Genomic DNA, 20049 nt, shown 5'->3' on the forward strand with positions numbered 1-20049 from the left:
CTTCTTTGACTTCTAGAAGCCAGACTGAACTTTTCCCTTATTCCCAGGACAGGAAAATTTAATTTGGTTCACAGTCCTGAAAACTCTAATTCCAGCCCTGGTCTGCAATTTAGAATGATTTTTAAAAGTGGGAAATTCTCTAAAAATTAGCTTTTCCACTAATCAGTATAAAATAAGGATGCTTGGATTTTTGAATTGTTTTGCAAATTAATTCTATAATCGTAGGATATCCTAAGCTGGAAAGGATCCATGAGGATCCTCAAGTCCAACTCTTGCCAATGCAGGATAACCTGAGAGTTACCCTGCGAGTAACTCCATGAGTACTGAGTAACTCCTGTAAGTTCAATGCAGGCTAACTGCGTGAGTTAAACCATATATCTAAGAGCACTGTCCAAATACATCTTGAACACAAGCTCTAAATGAGCTATACTCTATATATTTTGAAACAATTGATACATTTTGGAGGAAAAAAAATGTTTTGGTTTTAATAAAAAAAAAATCCATAACTGTTTTTTACAGAGTTTTTTTCTAATCTTTTATGGAGCTCATTCTCTTTAACACCACTTTTACATCAAGGGCATCATTCAATGTACATGATTCTTGAACCAAGCTTATAAACTTACATTATTATCATTAGGGCCTTACTTCAAATGAAATTCATGTGGAGATTTTTCTCTTTGCCATCATTTAATGTAGTCTTTGCACATACAGAAGGTATCAGTTAGCTAATTCTATTAGTATAAAAGAATACACTAAAGCAAACTGACCTTCCCCTTTTCTCAGAAGTAAACACCTGAGCTATTTATTTCAAGTGAGTTATTATGACATTTATAAGCTTTGACCTGTCTATTTTAAATGATGAAAAAAAAAAATCATTGGAATTTTTGAGTATTTAATCAGTTTGTCAGATGAAAGAACATCAAAGTGTGAGTAGAGCAACAGGAAATAAAATTCAAAATTCTATTCAAGTGAGAGCTAAGTGGAATATTTAAATAATACATTTAGCCAATTAAGATTTCAAGATCAAATTAATAAATATTTTTTTCCTTAGATTTATTTCAGTAAGAATAAAAAGCACATTTACTTTAACAGGCACATTCCTCGTAAGCAATAATATAAATGAGCAAAATTCAAGATAAGACATGAAACTGAAATAAATAAATAAACGAATAAAATGGCATTGAACTACATTGAGAAAGATGGTTTGGGTTTTTTTTCAGAACCTTGTCTCTGTTTAACAGAGCTTTAATTTTGAATATGGTCAGTTTCCATTTTTAGCAGGGCATAGTGAAAATTTTTAACGTGTCCCTACACTATGACTGCAGAAAGAAACAAGGCTCATGAAATGCTGAGTAGTGACTGTAAAGGAAAAGAACGTTCATGCTATAAACCTTCAGTCTGAAGAAGTGACCAAAGGTTTTTATGATCAGTAGTCCAAATTCTGCAGAAGGCAGGAATGGGAGAATGGGCGATACTAACTACCTACACAGATGTTAGAGAGGGAAACCAGAACAACACAATTACTTTCTTTCCGTTGTTATAAACCATTTTTGATGCAATATTATAAAGGATACAAAAGATACACAGAATGTATCTACAGGAAATTCCTTTGAGATTTTACTCTCAACTGGTAAAATGAAATAAGTAAATATCCAGAAGAAAGATGACTTAAGAGACAACAGTATTAATAAATAAAAATAAGTAAATAAATAAAAATAGGAACTTCTTCAAGACAGCAGGGAAAAATATTAGCAGAAAAAATAGCCATTAACTTAGGCAGGCAGATTTTGACAAACTAAAAAATGGGAGACCTGATTCAGGAGGTGGGTAAGATAAAGAGTAGCCAGTTCTTCAGCAAAGCATCCTTTGGGGAACAAATACAAGTTATCCCACTATGGAGAAAAGACAAATGTTTTAGTAAAAAAGCTAAACAATTAGCTTTTTGGACCTCAGACACAAGAAGAAAGCTAACAGAAAGTGAAAGCTAGATCAGGTCATGAAGGATAAAGACAAAATTATGTATGGATAAAATCAGAAAAGTAAACAGACACACACACAAACTAAATAGAGGTGTGAAGAATCAAAATAAATTCTTCTGTGAGAACATTAATGCCATGAGGCAGAATATGGATGGAATTAGTTTGAGCAGAAAAGGAGAACTTCATTTCAGTGTTTCACTGAAAAGATCAGCTTCGATAAATTGACTATAATAAATAATACCAGAGATAAAAGAGTAAAATCTTGTCCTCAGGTAAGGAAGGAAAGAATAAATAAGAGACAGCTTAAATAATTTTCATGATTCTAGAATATCTTAGCCTGATGAACATGGGAACTTAATGAACTGGCTGATGAAACTAGAGATCTTCAAGACGTTTTGTTTTTTTACATGTAACATCCTCATGCAAACCGTAAAAACATGATCTGGATGAGTAGTATAGGTGAAGAACTGAGGAAAGCAATATTCCATGAACTGTTCTTAATTGTTCACTCTGAACTTAATGGCAAATGGATTTCTGCAGAGCTCTATCCTCGTGCATTCATGTCCTGGTACCTGTTCAATATTTTAATTAACAGATCAGGCAGTGACCTCATGAAATTAGGATTACAAATATGTTGAAATACAGAATTTAATGTGACAAATTGAAGATATGGCCTGAAAAGTAATTGAGAAGTAGAACTTACTAAAGGATAGACAGATCGATAGATCCAGGATCTGAAATAATTGGTTAGAAAATCACTCTGAGAGATAGATATAGTAGTTTTCTTAATAAGCAGTAAAACATAAGTTTGATTTGGACACCACTGATAAGGATGAAGAGGAAGTTTTTTGTGTCCAGCTTGAGGCAATATATTTCAAGAAAGGTAAGAGGAAGGGAGTCCAGAAGAGTCACAAATATTTATTCGGGAATGCTGAATACATGGATGGACAAGTCTAGTCTAAAGGGGAGAAACTGAGATACAAAGGGAGAGGGAACAAAATACATAAATAAATACTTCAGAGAAGGGGAAGGAATTAACCTAATATCATATTTATGTGAATATGAAAAAGAGAAATTTTCTTAAATTACAAAGAATACAATATTAGCAAATGCATACTGATGATATAGCTGTAAGGTAAAGCCTGGGTCATGCTTTTGTGGGAAGTTTTGGCATTTCCAATGCTGAAGGTGTTTAAGACTAGGCTGTAGAGATATCTATCAGACTCTATCTAAATATAATTGATCCTGCCATCCAGGTGGATGGACATTGACTGGGTAACCTCCTGAATTTCCTTCCAGCAGTACTGTGATCTAACCACCATTCTCACTATATTGAAACCAGTGCCAAAACATTTAATTTCCCCCTTCTTTTTTTCCCATTATGACCTCTCTCACAAGAAAAGCTAATAATAGCTCATTAGCCTTTTTGAAAGGCAAGCAAACAAATGCAATCTTCACTCACATAACATTCCAGTCAGAACTGATGAGCAGATTTTTACATGCCTGTTCTAAGCCTCCACTGGAAAGGGTGTGTCTTTTGCTTGGCAGTGTTGTGTCTTCAGCATGCGAGCAGCACAGAGACTCTCCACATTTCCTCTCTAACAGAATTAGAAAGCTAAAAGCAATTTGATCAGTGAAAGATTCCAAGAGATACAGGATTTAAAAAAAAAAAAAAAAAAAGAGAGAGAGAGAGAGATGGTTGTGACTCACTGAATTAAGAGAGAGATCATACCACTCAGAGCTTAATGAACCACAATCTGCTGGTTGAATTCCACCTCAGGAGTTTGGACTCTACGGAGGAAAAAAATCAAGAAAAAAGAATTCAATAGTGTAATACAGTCACTTGAGGAGGACATAAATCTTTTGGTCCAGCATGAAGAGAAAGGCAGGCACCTTAACTTATGGCCTGGGTTCTCAAGTTGTTGATAAAGATCTGTGAGGTCTGGACTGCAGATCCTGTTCTTCCAACAGAAACAGCCATTCAATCTTTTCATGTAACTCCTCTCCTTATGGATTTCCTATAATGTTTTTTACAAGTTTCTCTTCTGTTTCCCTTAACAGATCAGACAAAATATGGAGTGAACTACAAGAGAAAGAAACTGTATTTCAATCACTGACATGAAGCTCAATGAACATTATTTTTTGTGCTTAAAAATTTGACAGATAATTCCTATGGTAATGAAATGCCTAAAAAAATCAAATTCAACCATATCTATATGTCACCAAGATATGTATGTGTATATATTCTTATATACACAATTACAGATACCAAGTTTTAATTAAGAAAATCAAGACTGTTAAAGCAATTGTTTGTTCAGTTAGTAGCATGGAAACCATGGAGAACTTCTAAAGACTTTCCACCATGGTGAAGAATCCATACAAATTCCGATTCATCAGAGTATTATTCCTCTTTCTCCTGTTTCACTCGCCTTGATTTTGTGTAGTCTCAATTGGTAAATGCCATTTCAAAACACTGCCAGTGTGGGAAACACTGCAGCGTATTTCATCAGATGTGTTTGTGGTTTATGAGCAATACTTCCAGATCATCTATCTTGTATGTGTGATTGGAAAATAAATCACAGATTGATAGGATACTACAATCATAGTTTCATTTGTATACTACAAATAAGAAGGCTGAAATGTGGTTCTGTAACTTTATCCTATTGTATAGTGTTGTAACTAGATAGTTATCATTTACATAATACCTTTCCCTTGTATATTATTAATGATTTCACAAAGAAGAACACATAAATTCTAGTAGGTGAGAAAGCTGACTCAGAGAGGAAAAGTAAATAGCCTACAGACACACTGTGGGCCCAAGCCTAAACTAAAACATCTAGGTCATCTGAGTCTCTGCCTTAGCTGTTGGGCTATATTGACACAGTAGGCATTACTTAATCACATAGGCATTTTTAAATTATCTGTTTAAACTGAGATTCTTGCTGAATAAGAAGAATCTTTAGAAAAAGGAAAGTCATAGAACTCGTCAATGCTACCATGTTATGTTTTTAAAATAAAATTACAATAGAAGAAATTAATAAAATATTTCTGAAAACTGAATTACTTATACTGTTATGAATTTCATTTACAATTCAGGTAGGAGAAATTAATATCCTGGGAAGTCTTCCATTATTTTGGAATATAAGCATAAGGATGGCAACATTCTTACACACTCTCTGATTGTTTATACTATTTGGCAGAAGAACAGAAACGACTTTGTTAACCTGAAAAGAGGTAGCTAAATGGAAAAGAACTTACTCAAGGTTAAATTAGAGAAATGGATGACAAAAGAGAAACTATGTCCCGAAGAAGTATGTTTCCAACTAATTCATCCAAGAGGATTTGACTGAGTTTCAGATGCTAAAAGATGATCATGGATACTTTGTCTTTTAAAAACAAAAAGGAAAATGAAGCCATCTTGAGCAAGTTTTGTATTGAAAATTTTATAATCTGCTATGACTTGCAATGACGAGATGCTAGTTTTTTTCTAACCCATAAGTCCTTAGGTAAAAGGATAAACTGCAAGGTATTAAAGCCAGGTATTAGAACTCCTGCTTTTGGCAAATTGTATGTTCGCATGAAGGTAATTTCATTTTCTTAAAAGAAGTACATATAATGTAAGGCACAATTTAGTATAAAGGTTTTAATATTGGGCCCTCATTAAGACCATATAGATCTGGTTCTGCAGGACTCAAGTAATCCTATTGAATTAATTTTATAAGAAAGTCTGCCTTTTTTTTTTTTTTTTAATATATTGTAATGATTCCCTGCCTCCCTCTCACCACATTTTTTTGCTTAGCTTATTTATGACTGATACAGGGAAAAATGACATTATAACTTATTTTCAGTACTGCATCAATAAGGGGGATATTAAAAGCGAACTGCAGAAATCAAAAGCCTTTCCTCTTAATTAAGTCACAGTGGAAATAATAAGTCACTTTTTCTCTGGTACTCTTATTTTTGAATGTCATAAGCATTATTTTGAATATAACAAACCAAGCTGTGCAGTGGCCCTGTGCAACAATTAGGAAATAAAATCTTCAATAAAATCTTCAATAAAAATAAAGCATTTTTTTAGTGGTTTTTTTTTTTTCCTTGAATTGTATTTTATCATATGTCAGTATTAAAGGAGGTTTGGTGGAAATATGAGGCTGATTTTTCTCTTCTCCTTATTTCAATGAATAGGAATGGATTCATCTTCTACTAGCTTAAACAGAAAGTGAATCTTGACCATGCACACGAATAGAGGGAATACAACTTGGAAAACAAATTTGTAACTGCACGCTGGTTTTGTTTCATAAGTGAATTTCGGGGAGGAAAAAAAAAAAAAGTTTTTAACCATCTTTCTATTTTGATAGTTATGATTCATGTTCATGCTATTTTCAAAAATGCTTCAGAGTAAAGAAAAAAGCTTTCCTTTATTTTAATCGTAAGACATCATTTTGAAAATAAAGTTTTGGATGACACATGAAAATAAAATTTTGGTTAAAAACTTTGTTTTTCTAAACCTCTTAAAAATTATTGTTTTAATGAGAATGAAATATTAGAAGTCTGAAAACTCACTTGTAATTAATAAAGAAGAACAAAGGGAAGTAACATTGTTTATTGCCAAACATTTCACTTGAAAGAAAATGCAAAAGCCACCAAAAGGATATTCTTTCTGCTATTGCCATATACTTTCAATAAAAAATAATTATAGCTGTTGACAGTGGAGACAAAATTTCTGAAGAAAGTTTGATCAGTACATCCATTATTCTAATCGATCATTCCTGTTTGCATTTTTATATTTTACTTTTCTTGACTATAAATAGAGGAAACTGTTGGAAGCAAACAAAAAGATATATAACTATATTATTAGAACAACCGATTCATAATATTTATCTCATGAATAAAACATCAAATAAATATTTTCATTATTATCTTTTATTTTTATATTGTAAATGAAAAACAATCACAAGCACATTTGCTTCTTTTTCTTCTTTAAGGAGTATCACAGAAAGGGAATGCTGGAAATTAGCGTCTTCATCATTTTTTCAATAAGCATATGAAGAAGTGTTGAATTAGGAGAATAACACCAAAACTATTTCTATGGGTATTTCATTTTGCTTTCAGTCATGCTCAGCCTACTTTTGTATTCATTTTCCATTCACTTATGAACATTCAGCTGTTCATAAGAGAAAATAAATAAATAAATAAATAAATAAATGAGCAAGGCAACATTCTCATCTATTTTTTGCTCTTCTACGCCTTTCAAGGAGTTTACAAAGTACAGAAAATAGCGGCAGTGGACCAAGTGCAATTCAGCACAGGCAATAAAAAAGAGATATGCAATGCAGCACAGGCTGATAAAAAAGACATCCAGTGGGTGCTCCTTTCCTGAAATTCTTTAGTAGTATATTATCTATTGCAAACTGAGCCTACCAGGTGGCTGGTAGTGTTGGGGTGTTGCAGGAGCAGTTGCAGTTGCAGTTGCAACTGGGGTGTTGCAGGAGCTGTTTGAATTTATTTCACGTACAGAGTGAATATAATCATTCACAAGAAGCAGAGACTTGTCACTGGATCCTAAGAGCTCCACCCTCTTGGTCAAAAAAAAAAAAAAAGTGGAGCTTAAGTTCATGTTTGAAGTATTGAAGTATTCACACTAATGGTAGTATATGCTCACAGGTAAAACCAAAAGCAAGTTTTCTTCCAGAGATCATATCTATGGAAGTAACTAAGTAAGCCAAGCAAGAATTTGAGCATGCATTTTGCAGCCCAGACCAAGCAGAAGCATGTTGCTGTTTTATGTCAACAGCTAGTGCAGGTGGTGGACAGTGTTCTCGATACAGAAGATTCAAGTACAGAACCATTTAACAAAGACCGCTTCACAAGTTCATACTAGTACTGTTAAAAAAAAAAAAAAAAAAAAAAAAAAAAACCTGAAAAAAAGCTGATGAATTCTCTTATGCCCATTTTGAATTGGAAGAGTTCTCAGACTCATGATCAATTTTGGACAGCATTGCTAATGTCTTTAAAAAAAAAAAAAAAAAGGCAATGCAAATTAGAGAGAAAACAAAAACAAACAAACAAAAAACACCAACCAATATATTTGGTAACTTCATTCAGCATAGGACATTGTTCTTTTCCAACCACCTTGCCAAAGTCCTAATAGACAGGCATTTGATGACTCAGCTGTGGTTTTGAGCTCTTGTTTGCAACCAAGGCTGTGCATGCTCACACAATTACACACATGACTGTGATAAAATACAATTTAATCTAAAATCTTCACTCAGTCGTTAAATCTTTCAGTAGCTTAATATATTCAGGAATGATGCTGTGGGCTAAACCAGTGCAGCCAAGACACAAAGCATTAAAACTATTATAAAATTCCATGATATTTTTTTCAACTCTAAACTACTGCCTCTTCCTGAGAGATTCAGAGAGCTTATGATTATTTTAAACATGTCCAGAGCATAATTCTGACCAATCCTAGTTACTTCACACAGATTAAATACTTCGTATCATATACTCCTGTTCATAGTCAAGCCATAAAATATTTTTTTAAGAATAAATTATGTTAGTAGTTAATTTAGACCCCTGTGGACATGTTGCAAGGAGAGGAAATTATATGAGCAGACTATTAGTTTTATTTTAGCATAAATATTTGATGTATAAATGAGAACAATATCATTATTATTACAAAATCTTATATAGAGCTTAAAATATGACAGTTATCTCCCTCTTCTCCTCAATTCTTGATTTCTTTGCTGTGACTGCTAAAGCAGCTAATGTGTTCTTTTTTTCCTTCACAGAGACAAAAAAAAATCTAAAATGTTATCTTTGATTAACATTAAATATATCTCTGTCTTATTGTGGTTGGAATACCATATCCACTTTTTACAGTCATCAGCATTTAATTTTAACATAGTTGAAAGACTGGATAACTGTTTCCGCTTATAAAGAAACATCAGAAAACTGTAAATCAGAATTTTAAAAAATAAACTCTCAGGATTTGGTGCTTAAGTGCTTTGAAATTCATGTATATGTTTGACATTTCAGGATTTGAATGATAGTTTTTAGAATTATATAGCTGACAAGCTGTGTGTGGTACAAATAAGTTAGGCCACTGCAGGAGAAAATTCAAGATTGTAATCTTTCAAATGAAAATCTACATGTTAATTTGTTGTACGACAGCTACTAATTTGTGTATTGAAACTTTTGTTGATCATTTATAAGCCTTTTTTGATTCATTTCATAGAAAAGATGACAAAAAGTCAGAATAATTGCTATTTTAAATTATGTCCATACTTGAAAGTAATTAAAACAGGGAGGTCTGCTAGTGTAGATGTGCAGAATTTGCAGACTTCTAATCTCACAAATTTTACCTTTCCTCTGAAATTTGAAGACGCAGATTACCTTCCCTCAGAGAAGCAGCAGAAATGAGTCCACAACCATAGTGAAACCACATCTAACTACATGGCATGCTGATTAGTGTTATAATCTCATTCTCTAAATTATTGTTATTTTGCAATGTAATACATAAGTTTAGAGTCTCTCTCATTATACTTATGTTTTGTTTCAAAATGCATTATCTTCCTTCAGAAAGTGTCCATAAGGTCAAGACTTTTTCCTAAATCATTACAATTAGTTTTTTATTTTATTTTATTTTATTTATTTATTTATTTATTTATTTTGGTGGTGGTGGTGGTGGTTTTTTTCTGAGCAGAAATAATAAATGTGTAGGATAGAGAGTATGCTAATGTGCCTCACAACAATTAAATTCTGACATTCAGAAAATACCTTCCAGACCTAAATTCCTTTTACTATAAAGGGCTTTAATCTAAATTCCTTGTTTTCTCTCTTTCCAATTATACTCCTCACCAACTTGCTTTAAACATGAATAATGCAATAATGTAAAAACATCCCCCCTGGTCAGAAACTTACATCATTTCCAGCATAGACAGTTACAGAGGGCAATTATAATACCAAGGTAATTACATATAGAATCATGTGAACTCTGACAACTGACTGAATGGTATTTCCCTGTAGGTTACAGATTAAGCAAATCAAAGTATTTATTATAACAAAAAGTTTATTTTGGTAGTTGAATCCACTCTCCTCTCTTTGTGTATATATCTTTTCCTAAAAATTGGGAAATATTACATTTTACAAAAACAGTTTGTGTAAGCCCCCTAGCAAGCCACAAACCTAGAGGAAAGGGACAAAATAAAATAAAATAAAATAAAATAAAATAAAATAAAATAAAATAAAATAAATAAATTCAAAGCTCTTGCATAGTCCAGAGTCACATTCTTCTTCCTCACTCATACAACCTAAGGTATTTTCCAGTGAAACTAATCAAGGCAGCTGCCAAGATAAAATACAGCTTTGGAATCCTGAAACATTTATGTCCAGTTGTCAAAATCTTTTTCCTCCTTCAAGGCTCCTTTGGGATTTTGCTAAAGGTTCTCAATAAGAGACATTGGTCACTTTTCAGCAAAAGAAAGTCAATAGCATTACTGATGAAAAACTTTCACAAAAGATGGTACAAATGGTGAAATATTACTGTTCAACATACTGAGTTTTTCTTCAAAATTATATTTTGAACTGTGCTGCCTATCAGAGAAAAAGGTGTTTAAAACATTTCAGTGTGCCATATGGATATATATTCACTATAATGCCGAAAGCAAATAAACAAATAACTATAGTTTTTGCCAAGATTCAGTATCTCTAAACTCAAATGTCAAGATAGAACCTATCTATGTCCTGTGTCTGCTGCAAAACTCAGCCAAATTACAAACTGGGATGTAAAATTATAGCATAAAAATTAGTGTAATTGACAGACAGGACTGAAAAAAAAATAAAAATCAGCAGGAAAAAGCCCATCAACCAGCAGTCATGGCAAATGTCAGATTTTTTAAAATTTACCGTACATTTCATTTAAAACATTTTATTAATATTTTGATGTTTCCTAACACCCATTATGACCCATGTAGTTGTAAATTACATTCATTGGCAGGCAGGCATAACTGTCCTGAATTTATACTGTTTATTGTTTCATTGCATATATCCATAAATCTTAAAAGATCACTTTGATATTTAGTCAATCATGTCACTGAATGTGGCAAATGACCAGTTATTACATCTACTCTCAGCAGGGATGTGAGAGGCAGTACTAGTGTGAAAAATGGTTTGTGTTATAAATTAGAGTAACTTGCAGCTACTGATACTGAAAAAATGTAAGCTATATGCTGAAGAAGTTACAGCACTAGATCTTTCCTATGTTAGTCTAGACATGAACGAAGCAATTCTGGTCTTTAGACCATGAAACCAAATTCTTCAAGTAGAAAAGAACCTCCTGGTATATCAGGTCATTGAAAATGCAAGTAAAGTGGTAGAAAATATTAATGGAGAACAATTCAAGTTTAATAATGTTCAGCTGGTCAGATACTAGACAAAACACAGGCCATGGAATTGTCTTCCTGCACTGAGTTCAAATATTTGACTTCAACAATGACCACTGAAATGCCTACATCTTGTGAACATTTTGCTCATCCCAGTCTGAGGGAAGGCAAATTTTACAAACATAATTGTCTATATACAAGTAAAGTCTTGTACAAAACTGTGGTTTAACAGACTAAGCTAGCATGATTTTGCCTTTTTTCTTTTCTTTGTGGGTGGGGAGGATGGTGGAGACTGATGAGACATTCTAAACCACTTCTATATTTAATCTATCAACCTTTGTTTAAGCTTTATGAAGCTATGTTAGACATGCACATTTCAATATAAAATTAGGTTAGAGGAATACTTCAACATGTTTCAAAATTTCACAGTTAATTAAACTTTTTGAGAAAATATAGCTTCTTAATGTCCTAATAGGTAAAAAACACATTTTTCAGTAACTGCCATTTTAACAGACAGCAAGTCAGGCCTCAACCAGGTGAGAAAGACACAGTTTCCTACAGAAGTCAGTGTTAAAAATAAATAAATAAATAAATAATAATTTAAAAAAAATGAATTCTGATTTCAAATAATTCTGTGCTCTGGATTGAAATTACTAAAAGCATAAAATATATTAAATTAAATTAATATCCCTCAACACAGTCTTTAATAAATTGCTATATTAATTGCTAGAAATCAGATGTCAAATGTATCATTCCTTTTCCATCCATTCTAATGATTAGTTTTAGTAACTATTTTATTGTTTTTTTACCTATTTGTTAGAAAAAGCAATTGTATGAACAACCTTCACATACAGATATGTTACCTTGTAAGGTAACCAGATAAGTTACCTTGTAAAAATGTCCATATTCAACCCCTTCCCTTTTGTGTATATTTGTCTATAGAAATGTAAATGACTTTATCTAGCTTGCTGGATGACACTCTGAAGTATTGCTGTTACTTCAGTTTCCCGCTGATCAAAGACTACATGATGAGTGTGATAAGTAGACACCTTGAAAATAGAAAAATTGCTGAGCTCTAGATTGTCTACAAAAAATTGAATGCTCAACTTAAAGGTAAGACCCCTGGAGAATGACCTACAGAATAATGAATAAATATAAGGCATGTTTGGGTTTGTTCCCTTATGCCCTAAGTCTTTCCTCCCACCCCCTAAACTATTCCCAAATAGTTCCCTGCAGCAAACTGTCTTTGTTAACATGTTTCTCTCTCTCTTGAATTACATGGCAACACTCCAGTATTTACTTGGTCATTCTCCAGTAATATGCAGCATCTTCTGGTACTAAAGACTTTGATTTGAAGACTGTAACTTGGTTTCAGACAACACCACCACAAACACAATAAGTTTCCAAGGATCTCCCAAGACACCATCTGAAACTTAGTGAGGGAGCCCTGGTGTGTTCAAGGCAGCACTGATGAATTATTCATTATTTCACAATCTATTTGAGCTTCAATCTAACTTGAATCTATGGATATCCTCGGCTCAGGACTAGTACATGGTTGAACAACTGCTATCTTTTCCTATCAGGCAGGAAGTGATCATTATTGTAACTCATTTGTGCTGGGAACTTTTTTAAATTTCAATGTGAATATGAGTCTAATTAGGGGCCCAACACTGATATTCTCCTGTTAACAAATATACATTTTACTCTGATATTGTTATTGAAAAAAAAAAAAAAGTTAAAATGAGTGATGCAAGAACCTCAGAAGCCTTGGGGTTTGGAAAAGCTTCAATAAAACAGAGGAGACATACACAGTTGAAGAAAGAAACAAAGAGAATCCCACAACATCCTATGATCTTTCCTCCCATCCCAGATGCTTACCACCAGAGAGTTTGTTATCTGTATCATCCTCTACATGGGGATGGTCCAAAGCTGTTCCTTTGTAGAAAGAAAAGAAGTTCCAGCACAGAAGTTTCTTTTGCCTCTTTTGTTTGCCTAACCTCTTTTCTTGTTTCAGTTACTGCCCCTCAATGTGTTGGCAAATTTGAGGATAAAAGGTTCTGTTCTTTAAGAACCTTTACCCTTCTTAGTGCATCTTTAAATGGTGGTGTTGTACAACATTTTCTAACATCATTATCATTTCTTTACTCTTTCAGCTTATGTGACTTGTTTTAGCATTTGTGACTCTGTTAATGTATCCTTCCATTTTACTGAGCAAGCGTCAAGTTCTCTCTCTAACTCAGGGTTCAGAAATACGAAGCAAAAACAGGGCAGAGGTGTAACCTGAATTATCACAGAATCACAGAATGGTTGAGGTTGGAAGGGACCTCCAGAGATCGCCTAGTCCAACCCCCCTGCTCAAGCAGGGTCACCTAGAGCACATTACACAGGATCACATCCATGTGGGTTTTGAATATCACCAAAGAAGGAGACCCCACAACCTCTCTGGGCAGCCTGTTCCAGTGCTCTGTCAACCGAACCATAAAGTTCTTCCTCATATGGCAATGAAACCTCCTGTGGTTCAATTTATACCCATTACTCCTTGTACTACCACTGGCCACCACTGAGGAGAGTTTGGCCCCGTCCACTTCACATTGTCCCCTTAGGTATTTATAGAGGTTGATAAGGTCCCCTCTCAATCTCCTCTTCTCTAGGCTAAACTGGCCTAGCTCACTTAGTCTTTCCTCATAGGAGAGATGCTCCAATCCCTTAATCATCTTCGTGGCTCTACACTGGACCCTCTCTAGAAGTTCTATGATCCTCTTGTACTGGGGAGCTCAGTACAATATTATGTTGTGTTTTTTTCGTATTGTTCAATTTGACACCAACAAGAAAGTCTGTTTTTTCTTCTGATGTTACTTCTGCTAAGGCACAGCAGAAATAAAAGGAGACTTTTGGTTACTGTGGGGCAAATGGACTTTCTGGACCCACAGCTTGTCTTATATAAATCCAAAGCAGATCCACTCTCTCCTACCGCACATCTCCTTTGAAGCTGAAACTTGGGAGGAACACTGAAAAAAATGTTTGACTGTTAAGGAACTGTTAGAGCTTTCTCATTTTCACTTCTACCTAATCTTAATACCTGTAGTGGGGCATATTCTTTAAGCTATCTTTGTTTAGGTCTGAAAACACACAAAAATGGCTGTGCACACTCTTCCACAGGAGGGAGTCTGGGTTGATGTATATAATTGTAGCCAAAGTTAGTCACTTTTCAGAATTGTAATTATATATAAGACGTCTGTTGCAGTGAGTATATCATTAAAAATGCACTAAAATAGTAGCAGGGCAGCTACCATAGAAAATTCATGTAGCAAAATTAGCCTATCCGTTTTCACAATATATAATCATGCATAAGAGAAGGTTTCTTGTAGGAATGTGGAATGACTCAGTGTTAAATTATATGATGGCTGAAACTGTTTAGGACTGTTCAGAATCTAAAACATAAAAAAAAAGAGTTCTGAAAAACCATAATGCTGTGGAACTGTAGAAAGTGGTAGCAACTATACAGAGTTACAGATATTTTTGCATGAAATGAAAATGCTTACATGCGAAGCTTTTATTCTACTCTCAGTAGCAGGAAACAAGAAAAGATACTCACAGCTTTTGAATTTCAACTTGAAAATTCCAGTACAAGTAAATCATGGGAAAATATCCCAAAGGCCATGGCTTGTGTACTTGCTTTGCTTTAAAAAGCCTGCCTTGTGTTTTCTTTACTTTGATGGTTAAATAAACACTAGAGATTTATCACTGGTTATTTTAAAAGTGCTTTAGTTTTTGTGATCTGCAGAGCTTTTACAGGAGCACTATCATATCAATCAGTACTGAGAGAGAGAGAGAGACTAAGACTGAGAAATAATTGTTACTGCTGCATGGAAAGTGTAAAGAAAACTGCCTACAGCTTTTCTTCTTAAATAAGGAGGAAGAAAGAAAAGAGAGAAAGAGAATGAACATGACAAAGCAATGGAGCAAGAGAAAAGTAAAAGAGGAGAGGAGAGGAGAGGAGAGGAGAGGAGAGGAGAGGAGAGGAGAGGAGAGGAGAGGAGAGGAGAGGAGAGGAGAGGAGAGGAGAGGAGAGGAGAGGAGAGGAGAGGAGAGGCTAAGAAAAAAAGAAATAGAGAAAAGTCTGTGTATTACCCATACCTAAATATAACAAGCAAGCATGGGAATTACTGAACTAATACCCCAAGAGAGTAATGATTTCTGTCACACTGTAGAAATTAATGGATTTTTTCTTTCCCCAGAATATGAAAATTAAAATAAGTCTGACACAAATATGAACTGTACAACAGAACATTACTGAATGGATATTTTAACCATTTCACTTAGAAAAGATTTTAAAATACTGTTTGTGATAAAAATTGAATGATCTATTAAGAAGGGCAATGAACTTATAAAGGAAGTGAGTCTCAGTTAAAGAATGTAGTGACTTCAGAGAATGAGGAACTCACAGATATCTCGCCCACCAACTATTTCAGTCCTTAATGTAGTCGTGATTCTCCAGAAAATTTAAATCCTCCTTTCTCAGGGACAGAGTCAAGGCTTTTTTGAAGATTTTCTGTTTACTTCAACAGGTATTGACTAAGCTACCGACACGAGCAAAGCCCAAATTATGTTATGTTATGTTATGTATTTGATATGGTATGGTGTGGTGTGGTGTGGTGTGGTATAGTATGTTCTTGCCACCCAGGCCTGATTTGGCCCTGGGCACCACTGGCTGTCACCAGAATAAGTCTTACAACAGGTTGAGTCATTTTGTTTAAAGCATAAAATAAACTTTAAAAAAAAAAAAAAAAAAAAAGTAATAAAAATGCCAGAAATATCAAAAACTGAATGTGGTTAATCAAGAATTTAAACAAGACAGCAGTTGACCTTAAACAGAAATATAGCTCATCACTATAAAGGAAGAAAACCTTGGAGATAAATTGCACATACCTTTAAAAAAAAAAAAAAAGTATTTTTTCTTTAAAAAAAAAAAAAAGACAGAATTACCAATATTTATTAGTAAATGAAAATCCTAGTTCCTTACAGTGAATAATTAGCTAACTATTAAATAAATAGATAAATAAAGGTCATGAATAACTGATCTGATTTTATTTGGACTCATCACAAACTCTGAAGATATATTTTTGGACTTACCTACTTGATAATTTCTATTTTAAAAATCTTGGTTTGTGGCTTGTTTACAAATTCATTATGAGGCTTTCAGAATTAAATCACTTCTGAATGGAAAATCAAAAGTTATGTAATGCTTACTTTCCGTGCTTTATCCCATCCACCACAGTGCTGTCCGTATTCTATTATCTACAGATATGGAATTCATCTCTGCTAATAAGTAAATGAAACTTTAGAGGAATGTCATAATTTCAAATTATTTCTCAACTCCAGAATAGAATTTTTTAGTATACATTTTGAAAATGAGTCTGAAGAATCTGCCTAAGTACTTTATTAAGCCAAGAAAATGTATATTACATACAATAACTTGAAAACTGAAATTAAAATTTGCTTTCTGCACACATTCTGTAATAGCCATGCCAACATTTATCTATTTTTTTTACCAGTTTTTACCAGTTTCTGACAGAAAATACCGGAATATTTTTGGAAACAATATAAAAATGATGTGATTGTAGCTATGGTGCTTTTTTAATGGTGCTTTTTTAATGTACGCATATGCTTGGGATTTTTTATAATATTTACCCTGATCTATAGTTCACTGAGCAGTTTTAGTTAGTTAGCTAGAAAGAGCCCCGGTTTCTAAGGTAAATAACTCTGTTTTTATTCCTGGATTACAGAAGGACTTTGATTCAATGCAGAGTAACACAAACTGTTGTTGGCATTTCCTCTTCAATTTTTAAGATAAAGCATCATCTCTTTTTCTTCTTGAAAACAAGAAAACAATACAATGAATATTTCACATTCAAAATGAATACCTTGATTGACAGTTGTTCTGTGTTCAAATTAACTAAGATAATTTCTGTGATATTATGTTATTGATTTTTAAGCAAGTATTTGTGTGGTCTTTCATGGCTATGGGAAATATTGAATAAAGCAAGAAGAAGAAGAAGAAGAAGAAGAAGAAGAAGAAGAAGAAGAAGAAGAAGAAGAAGAAGAAGAAGAAGAAGAAGAAGAAGAAGTTGTTTCTGAGCATATTGAACCACAAACACATTATACTTTCTTACAGAAGAGAACAGTGAAGCAGTGCATCTTGAATCAATATGTTCTTTGACACATGAATATTAGCAAAGAAACATATTCTGATCTTTCACATTCATATATGTAGTTACAAAGAATAAATTCCCCAGTATGGTTCACTGAGATGAGTTCCAAGAAAAAAGACTTCTGAAAAGAAAAACCATCCTGAGCGAAAAAAAAAAAAAAAAATCTGATCAAAACTTTATAATGAGAAAAACAATCTGCACAATAAAAATAACTTTGCAATACATTTGACCCAAATCCAAATCTTACAGAAATTCTTAGAGTTAAAATAAAATAATTTTCTCTGTCTCTTCATTTTTAGATAAGTAGACAAGTGAAATCAGAAATTCTGTGGAAAATCTTCTGTCTTCACATTATCAGACTATGAAGAGACAAGAACAGCTGACAGTATTCAGCAGGTGCTCATAGTCACTAGACTTGCACTGACTTCCTTACATATAGATAGCAAGAAAGTTATTTGCAAGCATGTCTGAGAAGTTGATCCCTTTTATCACAGGCCTGCATTTTTTGCTTCTTCCTTTCTGCATTCTAAAAGGTTCTCAGTTTATAATGTGCGTGTGTATATTCACATTTGCATGTGCATTGGTCTGTGTATTACTGAAAGCCAAAGTAGAAAGCGTTTCCTCTTTAAGACGACTCCTTCATTAAGGGTCTTTTCTTTCCATCATTCACACTCTTTCCTTTATTTAACACTCGCTACTCCCTAGTCATTAAATATCACTTCTCTAGAATAACATCCTCATGTCTTATAGCTGGCATTGGGACTCATGTAAAAGCTGTGATTGATTCCCTAACAGTAATGTCTTTAATAGTTCCAAAGCTGAAGTCTGGAGGGGATAACTCAAGGAGAACACTATAAGGTCAAATACCATACTTGAACATAAACCATCAGAAGCAACATCCTAGAGGATGTCAGTTTATTTGGAATTAGGAGAGATTTTTTTAAAATTAAGACCTTTTGCTCACAAATGCTAAATGCCAAACTCATTTCCAGAACCTCTGTCATTAAAGTTTCTATAAGTGGAGAAAGCTCCAGCCCCAGCTAGGGACATGCTGTACTCCCAGAATACAATAGAAGAATAATGGTCACATTTATGCACTTGAGTTTTTTCTGGGCTTAATGCAATGCTTTCCTGGAAGTTGGAGAAGCAACTTTCTTTCTCTCTCTCTCTCTCTCTCTCTCTCTCTCTCTCTCTCTCTCTCTCTTCCTTCCTTCCTTTCTTTTTCTTTTCTCTTTCTTTCTTTCTTTTCTTTCTTTCTTTCTTTCTTTCTTTCTTTCTTTCTTTCTTTCTTTCTTTCTTTCTTTCTTTCTTTCTTTCTTTCTTTCTTCTGCAGCTGATGAGAACATCCTGGAAATTTCAGAATGTTAATGAAGCACACTTCAGTTAAATTTTTCATATTTCATTTTTCCCTCTGAAATCTTAACTTAATTGTCTCGGACTTAAAGAAAATTAACAAAGTTTATTTCAAATGCTTCATTTGACCTTCAGAATGATTCCCAATATGGATAGCTTTTCCTATCCATATTACTCAGCCTCTTAATAACTAGAGGTACTATTTGCCTTGAAATTCCATCCATTCCCTGCAAGCTTTTCTTGGTTTGCAGTGATATTATGTGTAGTTCAGACAACATGACACTGCTTTTGGATTGAATTATTACATCAATCAATACACAGTGGGACGAGTTACTAGTGCAAATTTAGAATGTATGGATATTAATAGCATAAATGGGAGGAGAGTGGAACAGAGTTACATTAATTGGAAAGGAGAAGAACAGAAATATTTAATTAATTTCTATCAAGTTCAAAGATTGAAAAGAGTTGAAAAAAGTTCAAAATGAGATTAAAATGGCAAAAACTGGAAGTCAAACATCATGTCATGTAAATATCTTGCTTTAAAACTTATTTTGAATAAAGGACATATTAGAAAAGGAATTCAACATGCAAAATAAAATGAAATATTTTATATAAACAAAAGAATTTGTGTGACCTTCATCTTCACTAAGAAAATAAGGAATTAATTTTCTATTGACCCAAACAGGTGGGTTTTTGTTTTGGGTTTGTTTCTTTTTTTGTTTGTTTTGTTTTTTGTTTTGTTTTTTGTTTGTTTTGGTTTTGCTTTTGCTTTGTAATTTCAGTCAGAGAGACATAGAGAAAATAATGAATTTTTTGCACAAAAGTGGGGAAGGCTCCCCACTGCTGTTTGTAAGTCTTTCAAAAACTTAGTTTTTACCCACCTCTACAAAACATTTTGGGTTCCTCACCTCAAAGGCATTGCATAATTGCAACGCATTACTGTGTTTACACTGTTACCCTCAGGATATAAAACATAAGAAATTTTTGTGGCCTATGATTTCATTCTATACAGTGGTCTGCCTGACTATTTCTGATGTTGTCTACAGCTGTAAGAGCTGGAACACAGTCACCCTTTTTGTAGAAGAAAAAAGCTAAAGTTTTTGTTATTGAGGGACCTTTGTC

This window comes from Cygnus olor, chromosome 4 (genome assembly GCF_009769625.2).
Source record: "Cygnus olor isolate bCygOlo1 chromosome 4, bCygOlo1.pri.v2, whole genome shotgun sequence".
NCBI lineage: Eukaryota > Metazoa > Chordata > Aves > Anseriformes > Anatidae > Cygnus > Cygnus olor.